The sequence below is a fragment of the Pelophylax lessonae genome (genome assembly GCF_965119305.1).
Source record: "Pelophylax lessonae genome assembly, chromosome: 11".
NCBI classification, from domain to species: Eukaryota; Metazoa; Chordata; class Amphibia; order Anura; family Ranidae; genus Pelophylax; species Pelophylax lessonae.
The window spans coordinates 226207661-226231511 of record NC_138778.1 but is presented as its reverse complement, the minus strand read 5'-3'; the positions used below and the strand labels follow the sequence as shown (position 1 = coordinate 226231511).

Below are 23851 nucleotides of genomic sequence, written 5' to 3'. Positions count from 1 at the left end.
AGACTGATGTGATTGGCTCAGTGTTCTCTGTACAGCACTGCGGTATATGTTAGAGCTATATAAATGTATAATAATAATAGTGTGTGACTGTAGGGGGACATTAGAGTGTAAGCTCCTCTGCCACAAAGACTGATGTGACTGTGGGGGGACATTAGAGTGTAAGCTCCTCTGGTACAGAGACTGATGTGACTGTGGGGGGACATTAGAGTGTAAGCTCCTCTGGTACAGGGACTGATGTGACTTTAGGGGGGACATTAGAGTGTAAGCTCCTCTGGTACAGAGACTGATGTGACTGGCTCAGTGATCTCTGTACAGCACTGCGGTATATGTCAGAGCTATATAAATGTATAGAATAGTGTGTGACTGTGGGGGGACATTAGAGTGTAAGCTCCTTTGGTACAGGGACAGATGTGACTGTGGGGGGGGGGGGGGGGGGACATTAGAGTGTAAGCTCCCCTGATACAGAGACTGATGTGACTGGCTCAGTGATCTCTGTACAGCACTGCGGTATATGTCAGAGATATATAAATGTATAATAATAATAGTGTGTGACTGTGGGGGGACATTAGAGTGTAAGCTCCTTTGGTACATAGAACATTATGGGAGGGGACATCAGCAGAGAAGGAGGCACAGGCGGGGGCAGGGAGTGAGTGGGCAGGGCAATCTTCTGTACAGGTGGAGTGGGTGGCACGCACAGTGAGAAGGGGCGGGGACTTCATACATCCTTCCCTGATAGATGGGGAGGAGGAGGGCGGAGACATCCACAGTGAAGCGCTGAGCGGCGGGGGCGGAGAGCGCCCTTTACAGGTGAGAGGGGCGGGAACACAAGGCTCCTTGCGCGGGGATTGGAGGAGGGAGCGGCGGGTGCGCGCGTAGCGAGCCGCCGATTGGAGAGACAAGAGCGCGTAGGACCGGCGTGCGCGCTCTAGAGCTGCCAGCGCAGTGACGTTGCTAGAAGGAGGAAGTGAAGCGTTCTTCCATAATGGCGGAGGTGAGAAGGAAGCCGCGGCTCAGGAGGTGAAGGGAGCGCTCGGTACATCCATCCCCGGCTCGGGTGTGTATGATAGGGGGGCCGGGGTGGGGGGAGGACGTCAGCATCACGTGACTCAGCGTCACCCTGGAGGCCCCAACCAGGTGTGTGTGTATAGAGGGGGCACCTGTAATACCCCTCCCCCAGAAATACCTGTACTACCCGTGAGAGGGGGATGGGGACCTGACAGCTATGACAACCCAGGATGATACATTGTAATATCCCCCCCCATATATAGAATGTTACGTTGTAATATCCCCCCATATATAATATGATACATTGGAATATCCCCCCCCCCCCCCATATATAATGATACGTTGTAATATCCCCCCCCCCATATATATATGATACGTTGTAATATCCCCCCCCCCCATATATATATGATACGTTGTAATATCCCCCCCCCAAATATAATATGATACATTGTAATATCCCCCCCCCCCCATATATATATGATACGTTGTAATATCCCCCCCCCCATATATAATATGATACATTGTAATATCCCCCCCCCCCATATATAATATGATACGTTGTAATATACCCCCCCATATAGAATATATGATACATTGTAATATACCCCCCATATATAATATGATACGTTGTAATATCCCCCCCCATATATAATATGATACATTGTAATATCATCCCCCCCATATAGAATATATGATACATTGTAATATCCCCCCCCCCATATATAATATGATACATTGTAATATCATCCCCCCCATATATAATATGATACGTTGTAATATCCCCCCATATATAGAATATGGTACGTTTTAATATCCCCCCCCCCCCCCCCCCACACACACACACACATACAGGTGCCTCTTATAAAATTAGAATATCATCAAGAAGGTAATTTTTATTTCAGTAATTTCAATGAAAAAAGGTAAACTCCATATATTATATATAGATGGGTTACACACAGAGTGAGAGATTCCAAGCATTTCTGTCTTTTAGCTTTCATGATTCTGGCTTACAGCGAGTGACACCCCAACATTCAGTGTCTCAGACAGTGGCGGCTGGTGCTCAAAATTTTTTGGGGGGGGCGCAAAAAAGAAAAAAGTAATAGGTATTGCTTCGCGGCAAAAAACGTGGTAAAAAAATTACATGACTTTGAGGTCATGGCACAGGCATGGCACAGGTGAGGGTATGGGCATGGCACAGGTGATGGTATAGGCATGGCACAGGTGATGGTATAGGCATGGCACAGGTGATGGCACAGGCATGGCACAGGTGATGGCACAGGCATGGCACAGGTGATGGCACAGGCATGGCACAGGTGATGGTATAGGCATGGCACAGGTGATGGTATAGGCATGGCACAGGTGATGGTATAGGCATGGCACAGGTGATGGTATAGGCATGGCACAGGTGATGGCATAGGCATGGCACAGGTGATGGCATAGGCATGGCACAGGTGATGGCATAGGCATGGCACAGGTGAGGGCACAGGTCGGCTTCAATCACTTACCTTCTGACGGGGGCAGGATTCCCGGGAACCGAGACGAGCAGCGCCTTGGACGTCCTCCTCTTCAGTCTTCTGTCTTCCTGTCCGGGCGGCGGGAAGGAGATCGGGCGGTGACGGTGTGTGACTGATGCACGCACCGGCACCGCCCCCATTGCGAGTCAGCGATGTCCTGGATGATGATTGGTCCAGGCTGGAGACTGGACCAATCACAGCCAGGATATCGCGAAGGTGGGGGTGGCTCAGCGCTTTTTCCTGCGCCCAGGTTACGCCCCCAGAAGGCAGCCAATCGGCGCCTCTTCTGGGTTGTAATAGGATGGGAAGTCTGTCCATGTACAGTATAGGAGGAGAAGTCTGTCCATGTACAGTATAGGATGAGAAGTCTGTCCATGTACAGTATAGGATGGGAAGTCTGTCCATGTACAGTATAGGATGGGAAGTCTGTCCATGTACAGTATAGGATGGGAAGTCTGTCCATGTACAGTATAGGATGGGAAGTCTGTCCATGTACAGTATAGGATGGGAAGTCTGTCCATGTACAGTATAGGATGGGAAGTCTGTCCATGTACAGTATAGGGGGAGAAGTCTGTCCATGTACAGTATAGGGGGAGAAGTCTGTCCATGTACAGTATAGGAGGAGAAGTCTGTCCATGTACAGTATAGGATGGGAAGTCTGTCCATGTACAGTATAGGGGGAGAAGTCTGTCCATGTACAGTATAGGGGGAGAAGTCTGTCCATGTACAGTATAGGAGAAGTCTGTCCATGTACAGTATAGGGGGAGAAGTCTGTCCATGTACAGTATAGGATGAGAAGTCTGTCCATGTACAGTATAGGATGGGAAGTCTGTCCATGTACAGTATAGGATGGGAAGTCTGTCCATGTACAGTATAGGATGGGAAGTCTGTCCATGTACAGTATAGGATGGGAAGTCTGTCCATGTACAGTATAGGGGGAGAAGTCTGTCCATGTACAGTATAGGAGGAGAAGTCTGTCCATGTACAGTATAGGAGGAGAAGTCTGTCCATGTACAGTATAGGAGGAGAAGTCTGTCCATGTACAGTATAGGAGGAGAAGTCTGTCCATGTACAGTATAGGAGGAGAAGTCTGTCCATGTACAGTATAGGAGGAGAAGTCTGTCCATGTACAGTATAGGAGGAGAAGTCTGTCCATGTACAGTATAGGAGGAGAAGTCTGTCCATGTACAGTATAGGAGGAGAAGTCTGTCCATGTACAGTATAGGAGGAGAAGTCTGTCCATGTACAGTATAGGAGGGGAAGTCTGTCCATGTACAGTATAGGAGGGGAAGTCTGTCCATGTACAGTATAGGAGGGGAAGTCTGTCCATGTACAGTATAGGAGGGGAAGTCTGTCCATGTACAGTATAGGAGGAGAAGTCTGTCCATGTACAGTATAGGAGGGGAAGTCTGTCCATGTACAGTATAGGATGAGAAGTCTGTCCATGTACAGTATAGGATGAGAAGTCTGTCCATGTACAGTATAGGAGGAGAAGTCTGTCCATGTACAGTATAGGGGGAGAAGTCTGTCCATGTACAGTATAGGATGGGAAGTCTGTCCATGTACAGTATAGGATGGGAAGTCTGTCCATGTACAGTATAGGATGGGAAGTCTGTCCATGTACAGTATAGGATGGGAAGTCTGTCCATGTACAGTATAGGATGAGAAGTCTGTCCATGTACAGTATAGGATGGGAAGTCTGTCCATGTACAGTATAGGATGAGAAGTCTGTCCATGTACAGTATAGGATGGGAAGTCTGTCCATGTACAGTATAGGATGAGAAGTCTGTCCATGTACAGTATAGGATGGGAAGTCTGTCCATGTACAGTATAGGGGGGAGAAGTCTGTCCATGTACAGTATAGGGGGGAGAAGTCTGTCCATGTACAGTATAGGGGGGAGAAGTCTGTCCATGTACAGTATAGGGGGAGAAGTCTGTCCATGTACAGTATAGGATGGGAAGTCTGTCCATGTACAGTATAGGAGGAGAAGTCTGTCCATGTACAGTATAGGGGGAGAAGTCTGTCCATGTACAGTATAGGAGGAGAAGTCTGTCCATGTACAGTATAGGATGGGAAGTCTGTCCATGTACAGTATAGGAGGAGAAGTCTGTCCATGTACAGTATAGGATGGGAAGTCTGTCCATGTACAGTATAGGATGGGAAGTCTGTCCATGTACAGTATAGGGGGAGAAGTCTGTCCATGTACAGTATAGGATGGGAAGTCTGTCCATGTACAGTATAGGATGGGAAGTCTGTCCATGTACAGTATAGGATGGGAAGTCTGTCCATGTACAGTATAGGATGGGAAGTCTGTCCATGTACAGTATAGGGGGAGAAGTCTGTCCATGTACAGTATAGGGGGAGAAGTCTGTCCATGTACAGTATAGGATGGGAAGTCTGTCCATGTACAGTATAGGATGGGAAGTCTGTCCATGTACAGTATAGGGGGAGAAGTCTGTCCATGTACAGTATAGGATGGGAAGTCTGTCCATGTACAGTATAGGATGGGAAGTCTGTCCATGTACAGTATAGGATGGGAAGTCTGTCCATGTACAGTATAGGAGAAGTCTGTCCATGTACAGTATAGGATGGGAAGTCTGTCCATGTACAGTATAGGGGGGAGAAGTCTGTCCATGTACAGTATAGGATGGGAAGTCTGTCCATGTACAGTATAGGAGGAGAAGTCTGTCCATGTACAGTATAGGGGGAGAAGTCTGTCCATGTACAGTATAGGGGGAGAAGTCTGTCCATGTACAGTATAGGGGGAGAAGTCTGTCCATGTACAGTATAGGAGAAGTCTGTCCATGTACAGTATAGGATGGGAAGTCTGTCCATGTACAGTATAGGAGAAGTCTGTCCATGTACAGTATAGGATGGGAAGTCTGTCCATGTACAGTATAGGAGGGGAAGTCTGTCCATGTACAGTATAGGATGGGAAGTCTGTCCATGTACAGTATAGGGGGAGAAGTCTGTCCATGTACAGTATAGGATGAGAAGTCTGTCCATGTACAGTATAGGGGGAGAAGTCTGTCCATGTACAGTATAGGATGGGAAGTCTGTCCATGTACAGTATAGGGGGAGAAGTCTGTCCATGTACAGTATAGGGGGAGAAGTCTGTCCATGTACAGTATAGGGGGAGAAGTCTGTCCATGTACAGTATAGGGGGGAGAAGTCTGTCCATGTACAGTATAGGAGGAGAAGTCTGTCCATGTACAGTATAGGAGGAGAAGTCTGTCCATGTACAGTATAGGAGAAGTCTGTCCATGTACAGTATAGGGGGAGAAGTCTGTCCATGTACAGTATAGGGGGAGAAGTCTGTCCATGTACAGTATAGGGGGAGAAGTCTGTCCATGTACAGTATAGGGGGAGAAGTCTGTCCATGTACAGTATAGGGGGAGAAGTCTGTCCATGTACAGTATAGGGGGAGAAGTCTGTCCATGTACAGTATAGGATGGGAAGTCTGTCCATGTACAGTATAGGATGGGAAGTCTGTCCATGTACAGTATAGGAGGAGAAGTCTGTCCATGTACAGTATAGGAGGGGAAGTCTGTCCATGTACAGTATAGGAGGAGAAGTCTGTCCATGTACAGTATAGGAGGGGAAGTCTGTCCATGTACAGTATAGGGGGAGAAGTCTGTCCATGTACAGTATAGGGGGAGAAGTCTGTCCATGTACAGTATAGGGGGAGAAGTCTGTCCATGTACAGTATAGGGGGAGAAGTCTGTCCATGTACAGTATAGGATGGGAAGTCTGTCCATGTACAGTATAGGATGGGAAGTCTGTCCATGTACAGTATAGGAGGGGAAGTCTGTCCATGTACAGTATAGGAGGAGAAGTCTGTCCATGTACAGTATAGGAGGAGAAGTCTGTCCATGTACAGTATAGGAGGAGAAGTCTGTCCATGTACAGTATAGGGGGAGAAGTCTGTCCATGTACAGTATAGGGGGAGAAGTCTGTCCATGTACAGTATAGGGGGAGAAGTCTGTCCATGTACAGTATAGGGGGAGAAGTCTGTCCATGTACAGTATAGGGGGAGAAGTCTGTCCATGTACAGTATAGGGGGAGAAGTCTGTCCATGTACAGTATAGGAGGAGAAGTCTGTCCATGTACAGTATAGGATGGGAAGTCTGTCCATGTACAGTATAGGATGGGAAGTCTGTCCATGTACAGTATAGGATGGGAAGTCTGTCCATGTACAGTATAGGATGGGAAGTCTGTCCATGTACAGTATAGGAGGGGAAGTCTGTCCATGTACAGTATAGGAGGGGAAGTCTGTCCATGTACAGTATAGGAGGAGAAGTCTGTCCATGTACAGTATAGGGGGAGAAGTCTGTCCATGTACAGTATAGGGGGAGAAGTCTGTCCATGTACAGTATAGGGGGAGAAGTCTGTCCATGTACAGTATAGGGGGAGAAGTTTGTCCATGTACAGTATAGGATGGGAAGTCTGTCCATGTACAGTATAGGATGGGAAGTCTGTCCATGTACAGTATAGGAGGAGAAGTCTGTCCATGTACAGTATAGGGGGAGAAGTCTGTCCATGTACAGTATAGGGGGAGAAGTCTGTCCATGTACAGTATAGGGGGAGAAGTCTGTCCATGTACAGTATAGGATGGGAAGTCTGTCCATGTACAGTATAGGATGGGAAGTCTGTCCATGTACAGTATAGGATGGGAAGTCTGTCCATGTACAGTATAGGATGGGAAGTCTGTCCATGTACAGTATAGGATGGGAAGTCTGTCCATGTACAGTATAGGAGGGGAAGTCTGTCCATGTACAGTATAGGAGGGGAAGTCTGTCCATGTACAGTATAGGAGGAGAAGTCTGTCCATGTACAGTATAGGGGGAGAAGTCTGTCCATGTACAGTATAGGGGGAGAAGTCTGTCCATGTACAGTATAGGGGGAGAAGTCTGTCCATGTACAGTATAGGGGGAGAAGTTTGTCCATGTACAGTATAGGATGGGAAGTCTGTCCATGTACAGTATAGGATGGGAAGTCTGTCCATGTACAGTATAGGAGGAGAAGTCTGTCCATGTACAGTATAGGGGGAGAAGTCTGTCCATGTACAGTATAGGGGGAGAAGTCTGTCCATGTACAGTATAGGGGGAGAAGTCTGTCCATGTACAGTATAGGATGGGAAGTCTGTCCATGTACAGTATAGGATGGGAAGTCTGTCCATGTACAGTATAGGAGGAGAAGTCTGTCCATGTACAGTATAGGTGGAGAAGTCTGTCCATGTACAGTATAGGGGGAGAAGTCTGTCCATGTACAGTATAGGATGGGAAGTCTGTCCATGTACAGTATAGGATGAGAAGTCTGTCCATGTACAGTATAGGGGGAGAAGTCTGTCCATGTACAGTATAGGGGGAGAAGTCTGTCCATGTACAGTATAGGGGGAGAAGTCTGTCCATGTACAGTATAGGATGAGAAGTCTGTCCATGTACAGTATAGGATGAGAAGTCTGTCCATGTACAGTATAGGATGGGAAGTCTGTCCATGTACAGTATAGGATGCACTCAATACTTGGTCGGGGCTCCTTTTGCATGAATTACTGCATCAATGCGGCGTGGCATGGAGGGGATCAGCCTGTGGCACTGCTGAGGTGTTATGGAAGCCCAGGTTGCTTTGCTTCAGCTCATCTGCATTGTTGGATCTGATGTCTCTCATCTTCTTCTTGACAATACCCCACAGATTCTCTATGGGGTTTAGGTCAGGTGAGTTTGCTGGCCAATCAAGCACAGTGATCCCATGATCACATGACCAGGTATTGGTAGTTTTGGCAGTGTGGGCGGTGCCATGTCCTGCTGGAAAATGAAATCAGCATCTCCATAAAGCCGGTCAGCAGAGGGAAGCATGAAGTGCTCTAGAATTTCCTGCTAGAGGGCGGAGCTGACTTTGGACTTGATAAAACACAGAGGGCCAACACCAGCAGATGACATGGAGCCCCAAATCCACTGACTGATGCTACATTGTAATATACGCTGTACACCCCCCATATATAATATTTGTATACCCCCCATATATATGATACATTGTAATATCCCCCATATATAATATACATTGTAATATACCCCCCATATATAATATACATTGTAATATACCCCCCCCCATATATAATAAACATTGTAATATACCCCCCCATATATAATATACATTGTAATATACCCCCCCATATATAATATACATTGTAATATACCCCCCCATATATAATATACATTGTAATATACCCCCCCATATATAATATACATTGTAATATACCCCCCCCCATATATAATAAACATTGTAATATACCCCCCCATATATAATATACATTGTAATATACCCCCCCATATATAATATACATTGTAATATACCCCCCCATATATAATATACATTGTAATATATCCCCCCCCCATATATAATATACATTGTAATATACCCCCCCCATATATAATATACATTGTAATATATCCCCCCCCCATATATAATATACATTGTAATATACCCCCCCCATATATAATATACATTGTAATATACCCCCCCTATATAATATACATTGTAATATACCCCCCCCCCCATATATAATATACATTGTAATATACCCCCCCTATATATAATATACATTGTAATATACCCCCCCCCATATATAATATACATTGTAATATACCCCCCCTATATATAATATACATTGTAATATACCCCCCCATATATAATATACATTGTAATATACCCCCCCCATATATAATATACATTGTAATATACCCCCCCCATATATAATATACATTGTAATATACCCCCCCCATATATAATATACATTGTAATATACCCCCCATGTATAATATACATTGTAATATACCCCCCCCATATATAATATACATTGTAATATACCCCCCCCATATATAATATACATTGTAATATACCCCCCCCCCCATATATATAATATACATTGTAATATACCCCCCCCCATATATAATATACATTGTAATATACCCCCCCCCCATATATATAATATACATTGTAATATACCCCCCCCCATATATAATATACATTGTAATATATACCCCCCATATATAATATACATTGTAATATACCCCCCCCATATATAATATACATTGTAATATACCCCCCCCATATATAATATACATTGTAATATACCCCCCCATATATAATATACATTGTAATATATCCCCCCCCATATATAATATACATTGTAATATACACCCCCCCATATATAATATACATTGTAATATACACCCCCCCATATATAATATACATTGTAATATACCCCCCCCATATATAATATACATTGTAATATACCCCCCCATATATAATATACATTGTAATATACCCCCCCATATATAATATACATTGTAATATATACCCCCCCATATATAATATACATTGTAATATACCCCCCCATATATAATATACATTGTAATATACCCCCCCCATATATAATATACATTGTAATATACCCCCCCCATATATAATATACATTGTAATATATACCCCCCCCATATATAATATACATTGTAATATACACCCCCCCATATATAATATACATTGTAATATACCCCCCCATATATAATATACATTGTAATATACCCCCCCATATATAATATACATTGTAATATATACCCCCCCATATATAATATACATTGTAATATACCCCCCCCCATATATAATATACATTGTAATATACCCCCCCATATATAATATACATTGTAATATACCCCCCCCATATATAATATACATTGTAATATACCCCCCCATATATAATATACATTGTAATATATACCCCCCCCATATATAATATACATTGTAATATACACCCCCCCATATATAATATACATTGTAATATACCCCCCCATATATAATATACATTGTAATATACCCCCCCATATATAATATACATTGTAATATATACCCCCCCATATATAATATACATTGTAATATACCCCCCCCTATATAATATACATTGTAATATACCCCCCCCCATATATAATATACATTGTAATATACCCCCCCATATATAATATACATTGTAATATACCCCCCCCATATATAATATACATTGTAATATACCCCCCCATATATAATATACATTGTAATATACCCCCCCATATATAATATACATTGTAATATACCCCCCCCCATATATAATATACATTGTAATATACCCCCCCCCATATATAATATACATTGTAATATACCCTGCACTGACGGTCCCTGATTGGCACTGATGACCGGAGCACTGATGACCGGAGCACTGATGACCGGAGCACTGATGACCGGTGCACTGACTCTGTGTAAATGTCCCCTGTCACAGCACAGACTGGTATCGGCTTTCCTCTCCTCTCATGCTGGGACAGTGCTGAAATGCTGATAACCTGCTTTTATTTACATGTGATCAGCTGTGATTGGCCCTCGATCTGTGATCAGCTGTGATTGGCCCTCGATCTGTGATCAGCTGTGTCTGAAGGGGGTGGATGTGTTGGTGCTCCTCCTATGCGATGTAACACATGGCTGAGCCGACTTGTCATACAGCAATATAGTGCACACTATGGGGGATGGTAATGTGAATTGTATGTATAGATATGTTCTCCTCCCAGTATGAGGGATGGAATTGTATGGATATGTACTCCTCCCAGTATGGGGGATGGAATTGTATGGATATGTACTCCTCCCAGTATGAGGGATGGAATTGTATGGATGGATATGTACTCCTCCCAGTATGGGGGATGGAATTGTATGTATGGATATGTACTCCTCCCAGTATGGGGGATGGAATTGTATGTATGGATATGTACTCCTCCCAGTATGAGGGATGGAATTGTATGGATGGATATGTACTCCTCCCAGTATGAGGGATGGAATTGTATGTATGGATATGTACTCCTCCCAGTATGAAGGATGGAATTGTATGTATGGATATGTACTCCTCCCAGTATGGGGGATGGAATTGTATGGATGGATATGTTCTCCTCCCAGTATGGGGGATGGAATTGTATGTAGGGATATGTACTCCTCCCAGTATGAGGGATGGGATTGTATGGATGGATATGTACTCCTCCCAGTATGGGGGATGGAATTGTATGGATGGATATGTACTCCTCCCAGTATGGGGGATGGAATTGTATGGATGGATATGTTCTCCTCCCAGTATGGGGGATGGAATTGTATGTAGGGATATGTACTCCTCCCAGTATGAGGGATGGAATTGTATGGATGGATATGTACTCCTCCCAGTATGAGGGATGGAATTGTATGGATGGATATGTACTCCTCCCAGTATGAGGGATGGAATTGTATGGATGGATATGTACTCCTCCCAGTATGAGGGATGGAATTGTATGGATGGATATGTACTCCTCCCAGTATGGGGGATGGAATTGTATGGATGGATATGTACTCCTCCCAGTATGAGGGATGGAATTGTATGGATGGATATGTACTCCTCCCAGTATGGGGGATGGAATTGTATGGATGGATATGTACTCCTCCCAGTATGGGGGATGGAATTGTATGGATGGATATGTACTCCTCCCAGTATGAGGGATGGGACTGTATGGATGGATATGTACTCCTCCCAGTATGAGGGATGGAATTGTATGGATGGATATGTACTCCTCCCAGTATGAGGGATGGGATGGTATGGATGGATATGTACTCCTCCCAGTATGAGGGATGGAATTGTATGGATGGATATGTACTCCTCCCAGTATGAGGGATGGGACTGTATGGATGGATATGTACTCCTCCCAGTATGAGGGATGGGATGGTATGGATGGATATGTACTCCTCCCAGTATGAGGGATGGAATTGTATGTATGGATATGTACTCCTCCCAGTATGGGGGATGGAATTGTATGTATGGATATGTACTCCTCCCAGTATGGGGGATGGAATTGTATGTATGGATATGTACTCCTCCCAGTATGAGGGATGGAATTGTATGGATGGATATGTACTCCTCCCAGTATGGGGGATGGAATTGTATGGATGGATATGTACTCCTCCCAGTATGAGGGATGGAATTGTATGGATGGATATGTACTCCTCCCAGTATGAGGGATGGAATTGTATGGATGGATATGTACTCCTCCCAGTATGAGGGATGGGATTGTATGTATGGATATGTACTCCTCCCAGTATGAGGGATGGGATGGTATGGATGGATATGTACTCCTCCCAGTATGGGGGATGGAATTGTATGTATGGATATGTACTCCTCCCAGTATGAGGGATGGAATTGTATGTATGGATATGTACTCCTCCCAGTATGAGGGATGGAATTGTATGTATGGATATGTACTCCTCCCAGTATGAGGGATGGAATTGTATGGATGGATATGTACTCCTCCCAGTATGGGGGATGGAATTGTATGGATGGATATGTACTCCTCCCAGTATGAGGGATGGAATTGTATGTATGGATATGTACTCCTCCCAGTATGAGGGATGGAATTGTATGTATGGATATGTACTCCTCCCAGTATGGGGGATGGAATTGTATGTATGGATATGTACTCCTCCCAGTATGAGGGATGGAATTGTATGTATGGATATGTACTCCTCCCAGTATGAGGGATGGAATTGTATGTATGGATATGTACTCCTCCCAGTATGAGGGATGGGATTGTATGTATGGATATGTACTCCTCCCAGTATGAGGGATGGAATTGTATGTATGGATATGTACTCCTCCCAGTATGAGGGATGGGATGGTATATATGGATATGTACTCCTCCCAGTATGAGGGATGGGATTGTATGTATGGATATGTACTCCTCCCAGTATGAGGGATGGAATTGTATGTATGGATATGTACTCCTCCCAGTATGAGGGATGGAATTGTATGTATGGATATGTACTCCTCCCAGTATGGGGGATGGAATTGTATGTATGGATATGTACTCCTCCCAGTATGAGGGATGGAATTGTATGTATGGATATGTACTCCTCCCAGTATGGGGGATGGAATTGTATGTATGGATATGTACTCCTCCCAGTATGGGGGATGGAATTGTATGGATGGATATGTACTCCTCCCAGTATGGGGGATGGAATTGTATGGATGGATATGTACTCCTCCCAGTATGGGGGATGGAATTGTATGGATGGATATGTACTCCTCCCAGTATGAGGGATGGAATTGTATGGATGGATATGTACTCCTCCCAGTATGAGGAATAGAATTGTATGTATGGATATGTACTCCTCCCAGTATGGGGGATGGAATTGTATGGATGGATATGTACTCCTCCCAGTATGAGGAATAGAATTGTATGTATGGATATGTACTCCTCCCAGTATGAGGGATGGAATCGTATGTCATTTGCTGGGCAGTGGCAATGCAGGTGCCGAATGACTATGACCTTCCATCATTCGCAGGGGGAATGTAAATGTAAACAAAGGCACCAGCAGGGGCATCCATGGATGTTCACCACAGTGCCCAGGGGAAAGTCAACATAAACAAAGGCACCGTCACATATAGACTTCACCACGTTCTGGGAATGGACTTTACTACAGGGCCCAGGGGAATGTAAATGTAAACAAAGGCACCAACAGTGGCACATGTAAACTTCTCCACATTCTGGTAATGGATTTCACCACAGGGCCCAGGGGAATGTAAATGTAAACAAAGGCACCAGTGCTGGTACATGTAGACCACCACAGGGCCTAGGGGAAAGTAAATGTAAACACAGGCATCAGCAGGGGCATAGACTTCTCTACATTCTGGGAATGGACTTCACCACAATGCCCAGGGCAATGTCAACATAAAGGCCCCAGCATTGGCACACAGAGATTTCACCACAGGACCCAGGGGAATGTAAACAAAAGCACCCGCGCTGACACATATAGACTTCACCACATGGCACAGGGGAATGTAAATGTAAACAAAGGCACCAGCAGTGGCACATGTAAACTTCTCCACATTCTGGGAATAGATTTCACCACAGGGCCCAGGGGATTGTAAATGTAAACAAAGGCATCAACAGGGGCATAGACTTCTCCACCTTCTGGGAATGGACTTCACCACAGTGCCCAGGGTAATGTCAACATAAACAAAGGCACCGGAACATATAGATTTATCCACATTCTGTATGTAAACAAAGGCAGTGGCATAGACTTCTCCACATTTTGGGAATGGACTTCACAGTGCCCAGGGCAATGTCAACATAAAGGCCCCAGCATCGGCCCACACAGATTTCACCACAGGGCCCAGAGGAATGTAAACCACAGGGCCCAGAGGAATGTAAACAAAGGCACCAGCGCATGTCGACTTCACCACAGGGCCAAGGGGAATGTAAATGTAAACAAAGGCACCAGCAGTGGCATAGACTTCTCCACATTCTGGGAATGGACTTCACCACTGTGCACAGGGGAATGTAAATGCAAACAAAGGCATCAGCAGTGGCACATGTGAACTTCTCCACATTCTGGGAATGGATTTCACCCCAGGGCAATGTAAACAAAAGGCACCAGTGCTGGTACATATAGACCACCACAGGGCCCAGGGGAATGTAAATGTGAACAAAGGCACCGGCAGTGGCATAGACTTCTCCACATTCTGGGAATGGACTTCACCACAGGGCCTAGGGGAATGTAAATAAAGGCAGTGGCATAGACTTCTCCACATTCTTGGAATGGACTTCACCACCGTGCACAGGGGAATGTAAATGCAAACAAAGGCATCAGCAGTGGCACATGTGAACTTCTCCACATTCTGGGAATGGATTTCACCACAGGGCCCAGGGCAATGTAAACAAAAGGCACCAGCGCTGGCACATATAGACTTCACCACATGGCCCAGGGGAATGTAAATGTGAACAAAGGCACCGGCAGTGGCATAGACTTCTCCACATTCTGGGAATGGACTTCACCACAGGGCCTAGGGGAATGTAAATAAAGGCAGTGGCATAGACTTCTCCACATTTGGGAATGGACTTCACAGTGCCCGGGGCAATATCAACATAAAGGCCCCAGCACCGGCACACACAGCTTTCACCACAGGGCCCAGGGGAATGTAAATGTAAACAAAGGCACTAGCGCATGTAGACTTCACCACAGGGCCCAGGGGAATGTAAATGTAAACAAAGGCACCAGCGCATGTAGACTTCACCACAGGGCCCAGGGGAATGTAAATGTAAACAAAGGCACCAGCAGTGGGCATATATAGACTTCACCACTTTCTGGGAATGGACTTTACTACAGGGCCCAGGGGAATGTAAATGTAAACAAAGGCACCAGCAGTGGGCATATATAGACTTCACCACTTTCTGGGAATGGACTTTACTACAGTGCCCAGGGGAATGTAAATGTAAACAAAGACACCAGCAGTGGCACATGTAAACTTCTCCACATTGTGGGAATGGACTTCACCACAGTGCCCAGGGAAATGTCAACATAAACAAAGGCCCCAGCATCGGCACATATAGATTTCACTTCACCATAGGGCCCAGAGGAATGTAAATGTAAACAAAGGCACCGGCACATATAGAATTCACCACATTCTTAGGATGGACTTTACCCAGGGATCAGTTGTAATGTAAACAAAGGCAGCAGTTATGGACTCCACCACAGGGCCAGGGGGAAAGTAAACCTAAACTAAGGCAGCAGCAATGGCATGTGCTGAACTCCACCACGGTTACTGGGGGGAAATGTAAATGTACACAAAGACAGCAGCAGTGACACATATGGACCCCACCACACTTTAGGGCAAGGGTCTTCAAACTATGGTCCTCCAGCTGTTCAGGAATTACAATCCCCATCATGCCTAGTCATGTCTGTGAATGTCAGAGTTTTACAATGCCTCATGGGATGTGTAGTTCCGCAATAGCTGGAGGGCCGTAGTTTGAGGATCCCTGCTCTAGTGATTGGCTCCACCAAAGGGCCACGGAGAATGTAAATGGGGGGGGGGGGGTGAGCAGTGCATATGAACACAAGCAACCCCCTTCCTTTCCCCAGCAAATCTACAACTTAACGTTTCCATGCGTGCCCATCTCCATAACACTCGGTCGGTAGGGAGGTGTTCTGCAGACAGGGCTGACAACACTGCTCGGGATCTCAGTGCAGCAGAGGCAGTGTTGTCAGTTCACTACAGGAATGATCTGTACTTGTAGCATTTTGTAAAGAGAAATAAACATGCGGAAATGTATATGTATTGCAGAGATTTTCTTTTTTTTGGATTTTGCCCAGACAGTAGGCAGGATATTTATTTCGGGGGAACCCGGCACTGTGTGTAATGGATTTGCTCTGCAGGTGGATGTGTATATTGAATGGCTTGTAGAGGCCTCATCCATCCCCTGTGATGTCTGAGCGATCCAGCAGCCTTACCCGGGAAAAGTTCTGTTCCTCACCTCTACATCATTGTGATTGATAACACATTTACATAGCGCGCCGCCATGCATCCTGCCAATTAGCAGAAAAGCGATATATTTTCTGCCACCACCTGAACTGCATCCTAAAGATGGATTACAGAACTTGTCAGGAGAGACGGGAGGGGGAGATCTGCTTTTGCTGACCTCTTGAAATTCCAAGATTGCCCGGCTGTTCTGAGCCACCGGCTTCAAGTATTAAGAGCCTATGGTCCAAAACAAGTTTACCCCTTCCCGTCCAGCCTTGGCATTTAAATTGGTCTTCACCGTTGTCGCACGAGGAGCCCATCCTACAGGCTCCCAATCAAGACCGGAGACCAAGAGCTCCATCACTGTGCTGAGAGCACAAAAATATTAGCCGGTCAACGAGGCATGGCGCATATATTCGTTATGCGGGTGGGGAGAGGTTAACAACGACTTGGCATTGGAGATATATTATGTTTTGTGCAGTAATGGGTCAGTGTAACACTGCCAGATATGTATTGCCTGTCACAGGGATCACTCCCCCCTGTGTTCATTTGCTTTCCTCTCCGGAAGGACGGCTCCTTCTTCAACCACTTGCAGAGCAGCCACCAAAGATATACGGCGGCAGGTTCCCGCGAATTGCCATACCTGTACGGCAGTTTGCGGATACGATCCTGGGGGGGCTTGCGGGCACCCCCATTCTCCAGCAGGGAAGCTGATTTGCTGGGCTGGTGGCTGCGATTGCCACCGGGCATGCGCGATCCCTCCCCATGGAGAGATAACAGCGGTCTACTGTTGTAAACACAGCAGACTGTTGTTCTCTCTGGAATGAACACAGAGCGCCTGTGATCCTCCTATTTAGGAACACAGGTGTCTGTGCTGATTCCATAAGCCCATCCCACCCACAGTTAGAAAACACCCCCTAGGCTCACACTTAACCATTTTATCACCCCTAGGTCAACCCCTTCCCTGCCAGTGTCATTATTACAGTAACGCTGCATATTTTTAGCACTGATTACTGTAGTAATGTCACTGGTACCCCAGATAAGTGTCAAAAATGTCAGTTAGGGGTCCGATCTGTCCGCCGCAATGTCGCAGTCCCACTAAAAATCTCCGATCGCCGCCATTACTAGTAAAAAATAAATAAAATAAAAATGACAAATCTTTCCCTTAGTTTGTAGATGCGATTTAACCTTTGCGCAAACCAATCAAATTACGTTTATTGGGATTTTTTTTTTACCAAAATCATGTAGCAGAATAAAAATTGGCCTAAAATTATGAATACATTTGACCATCCCTGGTCTCCGTTTTTCTGCTGCTCTTGCACTTTTTTTGCATCCATGGTGGATCTGCGGAGTGCTCTTTAAAAAAATGTATATATTTTTTTTTTCCTTTTAAAAACAATTAACGGCCTATGCCCTCCCAGTCCTCGGACTCAGAGCCTGAATGGTTGCCACGGACGATGTCCATCCTGTGGGGTCCATGTCCTCCGCTTATGAGGAGTAGGGGGCAGGAGAATCTTCCTCCTCGGTAGCACGGGGACGCGCTGCCATAAGCTATCCTCAGTAGCGCCATTACGGAAACTCTTCATCTTGACGATGAGTCCCCAGTCAAGTGCAAGGGCTGCTTTCTGGTTCCGAAGTGCCCGGACGTTGGGTCAGGTTTCCCTGGCCTGTGAATTTTCGCAAACTTGTGCATGACCGGTGACATCGCATTACACATATGCTGGTGGTGCCTGAGCGTCTTTTCCCACCGCTATCCCTTTTTAGGAGGCTGTGATCAGACTTTGGATGGTGTCCCCTTGCGTGGACCACACTGTCTCTGGGCTGACTAAATCCACCTCTATGCCAGTTCACAGATCTGGCTGGTAGGCGCATTGAGGCGCTTTCCTGTTTACACCTGGCTGTGTTTGCCGCGTTGCTGGCCTCTCAGGCTCTCACGGCATGGTCCAAGGTGCTTCGGTGCACCCTGGTGGCAGTCGACCTATCCGACTGCCCTTGACTTGATGGTTTGGGTTACCCGAAAGGGGATGTACCTGTGTGATGGGGCCTTGGGCGAGGCTCGTTGGTCGCTCGGGGTCGCGATTCACTGCCTTTTTTTTTGGCACAAAAGCTGGTCGGCTGACCACGCTTCCAGACAGACGGTGTCTGATGTTCCTTGTTGGTGAGTCGTCCTTTTGGGAACACTCGGGCAGTTGATTACGGGGTTAATGGGGGTCAGAGTACTCAGTTGCCCAGGTCGCTAGGGGTAGGTCCTCCCGCGCTAGGCGGGGGCCTTTCTTGATAGCTCATCGTGGGTTCTTTCGTGCCTTAGGGGCGCAGCACAAGGGATTCAAGCCCTCCGGTGGTCACAAGAAGTTGTGGTCGGGTGAGACAAAGGCCTGTCGGTCTGGCTCGGCGGCCCGGTCCACCTCTTCCTGCAGGGACGCCCTCACCTGTCTTAGGGGTGGGGGGACATCTGTGTTGCTTTCAGATTCCCTGGTTGTCCAGTATTCAGGACAGGGGGTTCACGAGTTGCTTCTTGTTCAGGGTACAAGATCAGTTTTTCGATCTCGCCACATGGACAGGTTCTTCCTGTCGACTCTCCAGCTGCCTCCTGCTTTTCTCAGGGGTCTCATGGGGGCGGTGCATGTTCTGCTTGCCCAAGGAGTCTTTGTGCCCGTGTCTTCATGGAACAGGTTTTGTGGTTTGTATTTCTTCCATCCTGTTCACTGTGCCCAGAACAGGGGGCACAGTGCGTCTGCTTCGGGGCTTGCAGTCTCTGAACCGTTTTTTGCGGGTGCTGGAGTTCTGGATGGAATCCCTCAAAGCCGGTCGTGGCGTCATTGGGTCCAGGGGACTTCCTGGCCTCCCATCGCCTTGCTGGATGAGTGTCTACCCATCCCTATCTACGAGGGTTCTTAGAGATGTCTGCTTCGCGGTGGCAGGGGAGCTGGCCAGTTTTGTGGCGCTACCCTTCGGTTTTGCTTCGGCTCCCAGGTTATTCACCAAGATTTTGGCTCCAGTGCGGGCCTTACTGCGTTTAAAGGAGATTGCATACTCGTTTATCTGGCCGACCTCCTATTCAGGTCGAGCTTGTGTGCGTCTTTGTAGAGTTTTCTGACCATGCCGGTTTCAGACACTCTGGGTGGAATGTCCATTTTCATTGGTCGGCACTGACTCCTTCAGGTCGTCTTCATTACCTGGGGATGGTCCTGGACTCGGCTCAGGCGCAAGTTTTTTTTTTTTTTTTTTTCTCTTCTGTGGGCTAACCCCGGCTCCTGAGGGACGAGATCAGATCCCTCAGGGACGACGATTCCCTCCTCCCTTGCGGACCTATGTGCGGTCTCTGGGTCTGATGGTTTTGGCTTTCGCAGCCGTCCAGGTGGCCAGGTGAGGCAGGACGCCTCAGTCATTGGACAAGTAGTTTCGCTGTACCACCCAGTGTTAATTTTGGCAGCAAATTTCAATTTAGTTTTAGTCTTAGTCTTAGGACTAAAATGGCATTTTAGTTTTAGTCCCATTTTAGTCTTCTGCAAGTGTAGTCGACTAAAACGTCCTACATTTTAGTCGACTAAAACGTCCTACATTTTAGTCGACTAAAACGTCCTACATTTTAGTCGACTAAAACGTCCTACATTTTAGTCGACTAAAACGTCCTACATTTTAGTCGACTAAAACGTCCTACATTTTAGTCGACTAAAACGTCCTACATTTTAGTCGACTAAAACGTCCTACATTTTAGTCGACTAAAACGTCCTACATTTTAGTCGACTAAAACGTCCTACATTTTAGTCGACTAAAACGTCCTACATTTTAGTCGACTAAAACGTCCTACATTTTAGTCGACTAAAACGTCCTACATTTTAGTCGACTAAAACGTCCTACATTTTAGTCGACTAAAACGTCCTACATTTTAGTCGACTAAAACGTCCTACATTTTAGTCGACTAAAACGTCCTACATTTTAGTCGACTAAAACGTCCTACATTTTAGTCGACTAAAACGTCCTACATTTTAGTCGACTAAAACGTCCTACATTTTAGTCGACTAAAACGTCCTACATTTTAGTCATCTATAATGGAATGGGTGTAGTTCAATTGTAATTTGTAATGCATTATTTAAGCTTTTCTCTACAATTTCCAAACTCATTATATACTACTGCTGGTCCTGGAGTGAAAAATCTAATATGATATTATTTATGGTATTAAGCTTTGAGCATGCACCAGTGTTAATTTTGGCAGCAAATTTCAATTTAGTTTTAGTTATAGTCTTTTGACTAAAATGCCATTTTAGTTTTAGTTATATTTTAGTCATCTGAATTGTTTTAGTTTTAGTCGTATTTTAGCCGACTAAAATTGTATTAACTTAGTCGACGAAAACGTTTTAGTCGACAAAATTAACACTGGTACCACCGGCTGCGGTTGGATCCTTTGTGGTGGCTCCGGTCGCCGACCCTGACACAGGGCCAGTTTTTTCGGCCTCTGTTGTGGACGGTGTACACCATGGATGCCAGCCTGTCTGGCTGGGGAGAAGTCCTGGGCACGCCTTGTGCCCAGGGGTTGTGTTCGGAGGTGGGGGCCTCTTTGCTGTTACACATCTTGGAGCTCCATGCGATCAAGCTTTGTCTGTTTCCGTTGGTTATCCCAACTTCAGGGGTGTCCAGTTCCAGGACGGACGACGCCACGGATGTGGTTTGTATCAATCACCACGGGGGCACCAAGAGTGCCTGGGCGGCCGAGGAAGTGGCCGTGCTCCTGTCTTGGGCCGAATTGCGCTTTCGCCTGTTCCCATTCCGGGTGTGGAAAATTGGCAGGCGGACTGTCTGAGTCGCCTGACCTTGGACCGTGTTTCGCCTCCTGTGTGCCCGGTGGGTGACTCCGGACGTGGATCTGTTCATGCCCGTCTCGACAATGGGGTTGGTAAGTTCGTGGGCGGACATCGCGATCCTCTGGCGGACGCCACGGATGCATTAGGGGTGCCTTTGGCACCGGTATTTGGCTGTTGTATGCCTTCCCTCTGGTTCGACTGTTGTCCAGGTTCCTCCGCAGGTTGGCATTGGAACGGATGTCGGCTGGCCACGTCGATCCTGGTACACGGCCATCGTTCAGATGGCCGACGGGCCTCCCTGGCGGCTTCCGCTGGGGGACGATTTTCTGTCTCAAGGGCAGATCTTCCTTCCTGCTTTGCAGTCTCTGGCTTTCACGGCGTGGCTGTTGGAAGCCAGGTCTTGAGGGGTAGGGGTCTTTCACAGGCGGTCATCCCTACATTATTGAAGGCTCGTAAAGCTACCTTGAGGAAGATTTCTCATCGCACCTGGAAAGTGTATATGCCTGGTGCGGATCGCATGCGTTCCATTCTCGTGGCAAAAGTTTTTGGCCTTCCTGCATAAAGTAGTGAATCAGCGTTTGGTGCTGAAAGAGATCAAGGGTCAGTTGTTGGCTTTGGCCATCTTTTTCCACGTCCCTTGGAATCATATTCTTTGCTTCGCACTTTCCTCATAAGGGTGCGGCGCCTGGCTCCTCCGAGGAAGGCTCCCTTGCCTCCCCGGGGCCTGAATTGGGTGTTGTCTGTTACAACTACCTCTTTGAGAACATCAGTTTTTTCTCTGCCTGTGTTGTCCCAGACAGTTGCCTTTCTGGTGGCTATCATGTCTGCTCGCAGAGGGTCTGAATTGGTGGCTTTGTCTTGCCGTTCTCCTTATCTGGTGTTTCATAGGGATGAAGTGGTTCTGCGACCCACTCAAGTCTTTTATTCCCAAGGTGGTTTCTTTGTTCCACCTCCATGAGGATATTGTGCTGCCTTCCAGGAGATGGCTTTGCATTCCTTTGGATGTGGTCCGGGCGGTCAGGGTTTTCCTGGCTGCGGCATCTGTTCGGCAGTCTGATTCCCTGTTTGTTCCCTTTTTTTTTTTTTTTTTCGGTCTCTTCCTTGGGGTGTTTTTTCGTTACCTTTTTCAGTTGGTTGCGTCTTCCCACCCCTCACACCTGCACTGCTTTGGGACGTCCCAATAGTGAAGGCTTGTATGGATTGGCGGCGACTGTCTGAGGATGTAAGAGAGAATTTTTGTAAGAACCTACCATAAAATTCTTTTCTCTGAGTCCTCTGACAGTCGCCGCCCCTGCCCCCCGACCCTCTGTTTTTTGGATCTGGGGGTTATTTATTTCTGGTACAAACTGAGGACCAGTTGTGACTGGATCAGGGATAATTGCTGGGACGGCCCTTTAGAGGTGTGTCTATCTGCCTAGCTTACTCCTGCAGAGGCCGCCATTACCCAATAGTGAAGGCTTATATGGATCGGCGGTGACTGTCAGAGGACTAAGAGAACGAAAAAAAATTACATTTTGAAAAAACAAAAAATATTTGTTACTTTCTGCTATAAAACACATCCAATAAAAAATGTAAAATTAATAATTGAGTAAAAAAAAAAATCCCACCAAGCATATATTTATTGGTTTGCGCAAATGTTATAGTACCTACAAACTATGTGTGTGTGTATACATACATATATGTGTGTGTATGTATGTATGTGTATGTGTATATATATATATATATATATATATATATTAGTACAGACCAAAAGTTTGGACACACCTTCTCATTCAAAGAGTTTTCTTTATTTTCATGACTATGAAAATTGTAGAGTCACACTTCAAGAGGTAGTCACCTGAAATGGTCTTCCAACAGTCTTGAAGGAGTTCCCAGAGATGCTCAGCACTTGTTGGCCCTTTTTGCCTTCACTCTGCGGTCCAGCTCACCCCAAACCATCTTGATTGGGTTCAGGTCCGGTGACTGTGGAGGCCAGGTCATCTGGCGCAGCACCCCCCATCACTCTCCTTCTTGGTCAAATAGCCCTTACACAGCCTGGAGGTGTGTTTGGGGTCATTGTCCTCTTGAAAAATAAATGATGGTCCAACTAAACGCAAACCGGATGGAATAGCATGCCGCTGCAAGATGCTGTGGTAGCCATGCTGGTTCAGTATGCCTTCAATTTTGAATAAATCCCCAACAGTGTCACCAGCAAAGCACC

General features: G+C 46.1%; 1 protein-coding gene across 3 annotated transcripts in view; it reads left to right on the top strand.

Annotated features, from left to right (window-relative positions):
* Nucleotides 1-946: 946 nt before the first annotated feature.
* The window catches only part of SPATA2 (spermatogenesis associated 2), a 50695-nt gene continuing 27790 nt past the window's right edge, over nt 947-23851 (top strand). The window contains exon 1 of one of the 3 annotated variants that reach the window (XM_082272196.1): nt 947-1054. The gene's annotated coding sequence lies outside the window, so the exon portion shown is untranslated. Of the gene's footprint in view, nt 1135-23851 lie in introns of all 3 variants that reach the window. The other 2 variants (XM_082272197.1, XM_082272198.1) reach the window with 2 other exon arrangements.